Source organism: Ptiloglossa arizonensis, unplaced genomic scaffold (genome assembly GCF_051014685.1).
Source record: "Ptiloglossa arizonensis isolate GNS036 unplaced genomic scaffold, iyPtiAriz1_principal scaffold0738, whole genome shotgun sequence".
Classification (NCBI taxonomy): domain Eukaryota; kingdom Metazoa; phylum Arthropoda; class Insecta; order Hymenoptera; family Colletidae; genus Ptiloglossa; species Ptiloglossa arizonensis.
In genome coordinates, this window is record NW_027479108.1 from 50077 (window position 1) to 55640 (window position 5564).

The following is a 5564-nucleotide window of genomic DNA, read 5'->3' on the forward strand; positions in this document are numbered from 1 at the left end:
CGTTATACGTTATACGATATACGTTATACGTTATACGTTATACGCTATACGTTATACGTTATACGTTATACGTTATACGCTATACGTTATACGTTATACGTTATACGTTACACGTTATACGTTACACGTTATACGTTATACGTTATAATGTATACGTTATGCGTTATACGCTATACGTTATGCGTTATAGGATATACGTTATGCGTTATAGGATGTAGGTTATACTTTATACGTTATACGTTATGCGTTATAGGATATACGTTATAGGATATACGTTGTACGCTATACGTTATACGTTGTACGTTATACGTTATACGTTATACGTTATACGTTATACGTTATACGTTATACGTTATACGTTATACGTTATACGTTATACGTTATACGTTATACGTTATACGTTATACGTTATACGTTATGCGTTATAGGATATACGTTATACGTTATACGTTGTACGTTATACGTTATACGTTGTACGTTATACGTTCTACGTTATACGTTATACGTTAAACGTTGTACGTTATACGTTATACGTCATACGTTATACGTTATACGTTATACGTTATACGTTCTACGTTATACGTTATACGTTAAACGTTGTACGTTATACGTTATACGTTATACGTTATACGTTATACGTTATACGTTATGCGTTATACGTTATACGTTATACGTTATACGTTATACGTTATACGTTATACGTTATACGTTATACGTTATACGTTGTACGTTATACGTTATACGTTGTACGTTATACGTTCTACGTTATACGTCATACGTTACACGTTATACGTTATACGTTATACGTTATACGTTATAAGTTATACGTTATACGTTATACGTTATAGGTTATACGTTATACGTTATACGTTAGACGCTATACGTTATACGTTATACGTTATACATTATACGTTATACGTTATACGTTATATGTTATACGTTATACGTTATACGTTATACATTATACGTTATACGTTATACGTTATGCGTTATAGGATATACGTTATACGTTATACGTTGTACGTTATACGTTATACGTTATGCGTTATACGTCATGCGATATACGCTATACGTTATACGTTATACGTTATACGTTATACATTATACGTTATACGTTATACGTCATACGTCATACGTTATACGTTATACGTTATACGTTATACGTTATACGTTATACGTTGTACGTTATACGTTATCCGTTGTACGTTATACGTTATACGTTATACGTTATACGTTAGACGTTGTACGTTATACGTTATACGTTATACGTTATACGTTGGACGTTAGACGTTATACGTTATACGTTATACGCTATACGTTATACGTTATACGTTATACGTTATACGTTATACGTAGTACGTTATACGTTATACGTTATACGTTATACATTATACATTATACGTTATACGTTATACGTTATACGTTATGCGTTATAGGATATACGTTATACGTTATACGTTGTACGTTATACGTTATACGTTGTACGTTATACGTTCTACGTTATACGTTATGCGTTATACGTTATACGTTATACGTTATACGTTATACGTTATACGTTATACCTTATACGTTATACGTTATACGACATACGTTATACGTTATACGTTATACGTTATACGTTATACGTTATACGTTATACGTTATACGTTATACGTTATACGTTATACGTTATACGTTATACGTTATACGTTATGCGTTATAGGATATACGTTATAGGATATACGTTGTACGCTATACGTTATACGTTGTACGTTATACGTTCTACGTTATACGTTATACGTTATACGTTATACGTTATACGTTATACGTTAGACGCTATACGTTATACGTTATACGTTATACGTTATACGTTATACGTTATACGTTATACGTTATACGTTATACGTTATACGTTATACGTTATACGTTATACGTTATACATTATACGTTATACGTTATACGTTATGCGTTATAGGATATACGTTATACGTTATACGTTGTACGTTATACGTTGTACGTTATGCGTTATACGTCATGCGATATACGTTATACGTTATACGTTATACGTTATACGTTATACGTTATACGTTATACGTTATACGTTATACGTTATACGTTATACGTTACACGTTATACGTTATACGTTATACGTTATACGTTATACGTTATGCGTTATAGGATATACGTTATACGTTATACGTTGTACGTTATACGTTATCCGTTCTACGTTATACGTTATACGTTAAACGCTGTACGTTATACGTCATCCGTTATACGTTATACGTTATACGTTACACGTTCTACGTTATACGTTATACGTTAAACGTTGTACGTTATACGTTATACGTTATACGTTATACGTTATACGTTATACGTTATACGTTATGCGTTATACGTTATACGTTATACGTTATACGTTATACGTTATACGTTATACGTTATACGTTATACGTCATACGTTATACGTTATACGTTATACGTTATACGTTATACGTTATACGTTATACGTTATACGTTATACGTTATACGTTATGCCTTATAGGATATACGTTATACGTTATACGTTGTACGTTATACGTTATACGTTGTACGTTATACGTTCTACGTTATACGTTATGCGTTATAGGATATACGTTATACGTTATACGTTGTACGTTATACGTTATACGTTGTACGTTATACGTTCTACGTTATACGTTAAACGTTAAACGTTGTACGTTATACGTTCTACGTTATATGTTATACGTTAAACGTTGTACGTTATACGTTATACGTTATACGTTATACGTTATACGTTATACGTTATACGTTATACGTTATGCGTTATAGGATATACGTTATACGTTATACGTTGTACGTTATACGTTATACGTTGTACGTTATACGTTCTACGTTATACGTTATACGTTAAACGTTGTACGTTATACGTTATACGTTATACGTTATACGTTATACGTTATACGTTATACGACATACGTTATACGTTATACGTTATACGTTATACGTTATACGTTATACGTTATACGTTATACGTTATACGTTATACGTTATACGACATACGTTATACGTAATACGTTATACGTTATACTATATACGACATACGTTATACGTTATACGTTATACGTTATACGTTATACGTTATACGTTATACGTTATACGTTATACGTTATATGTTATACGTTATACGTTATACGTTATGCGTTATAGGATATACGTTATACGTTATACGTTGTACGTTATACGTTATACGTTGTACGTTATACGTTCTACGTTATACGTTATACGTTAAACGATGTACGTTATACGTTATACGTGATCCGTTATACGTTATACGTTATACGTTATACGTTCTACGTTATACGTTATACGTTAAACGTTGTACGTTATACGTTATACGTTATACGTTATACGTTATACGTTATACGTTATGCGTAATACGTTATACGTTATACGTTATACGTTATACGTTATACGTTATACGTTATACGTTATACGTTATACGTTATACGTTATACGTTATACGTTATACGTTATACGTTATACGTTATACGTCACACGTAATATGTAATACGTCATACGTTTTACGTTAATCGTTATACGTTATACGTTACACGCTATACGTTATACGTTAAACGTTATACGATATACGTTATGCGTTATAGGATATACGTTATACGTTATAAGCTATACGTTATACGTTATACGTTATACGCTATACGTTATACGTTATACGTTATACGTTACACGTTATACGTTATACGTTATACGTTATACGTTATACGCTATACGTTATACGTTATACGTTATACGTTATACGTTATACGTAGTACGTTATACGTTATACGTTATACGTTATACATTATACATTATACGTTATACGTTATACGTTATACGTTATGCGTTATAGGATATACGTTATACGTTATACGTTGTACGTTATACGTTATACGTTGTACGTTATACGTTCTACGTTATACGTTATGCGTTATACGTTATACGTTATACGTTATACGTTATACGTTATACGTTATACCTTATACGTTATACGTTATACGACATACGTTATACGTTATACGTTATACGTTATACGTTATACGTTATACGTTATACGTTATACGTTATACGTTATACGTTATACGTTATACGTTATACGTTATACGTTATGCGTTATAGGATATACGTTATAGGATATACGTTGTACGCTATACGTTATACGTTGTACGTTATACGTTCTACGTTATACGTTATACGTTATACGTTATACGTTATACGTTATACGTTAGACGCTATACGTTATACGTTATACGTTATACGTTATACGTTATACGTTATACGTTATACGTTATACGTTATACGTTATACGTTATACGTTATACGTTATACGTTATACGTTATACATTATACGTTATACGTTATACGTTATGCGTTATAGGATATACGTTATACGTTATACGTTGTACGTTATACGTTGTACGTTATGCGTTATACGTCATGCGATATACGTTATACGTTATACGTTATACGTTATACGTTATACGTTATACGTTATACGTTATACGTTATACGTTATACGTTATACGTTACACGTTATACGTTATACGTTATACGTTATACGTTATACGTTATGCGTTATAGGATATACGTTATACGTTATACGTTGTACGTTATACGTTATCCGTTCTACGTTATACGTTATACGTTAAACGCTGTACGTTATACGTCATCCGTTATACGTTATACGTTATACGTTACACGTTCTACGTTATACGTTATACGTTAAACGTTGTACGTTATACGTTATACGTTATACGTTATACGTTATACGTTATACGTTATACGTTATGCGTTATACGTTATACGTTATACGTTATACGTTATACGTTATACGTTATACGTTATACGTTATACGTCATACGTTATACGTTATACGTTATACGTTATACGTTATACGTTATACGTTATACGTTATACGTTATACGTTATACGTTATGCCTTATAGGATATACGTTATACGTTATACGTTGTACGTTATACGTTATACGTTGTACGTTATACGTTCTACGTTATACGTTATGCGTTATAGGATATACGTTATACGTTATACGTTGTACGTTATACGTTATACGTTGTACGTTATACGTTCTACGTTATACGTTAAACGTTAAACGTTGTACGTTATACGTTCTACGTTATATGTTATACGTTAAACGTTGTACGTTATACGTTATACGTTATACGTTATACGTTATACGTTATACGTTATACGTTATACGTTATGCGTTATAGGATATACGTTATACGTTATACGTTGTACGTTATACGTTATACGTTGTACGTTATACGTTCTACGTTATACGTTATACGTTAAACGTTGTACGTTATACGTTATACGTTATACGTTATACGTTATACGTTATACGTTATACGACATACGTTATACGTTATACGTTATACGTTATACGTTATACGTTATACGTTATACGTTATACGTTATACGTTATACGTTATACGACATACGTTATACGTAATACGTTATACGTTATACTATATACGACATACGTTATACGTTATACGTTATACGTTAT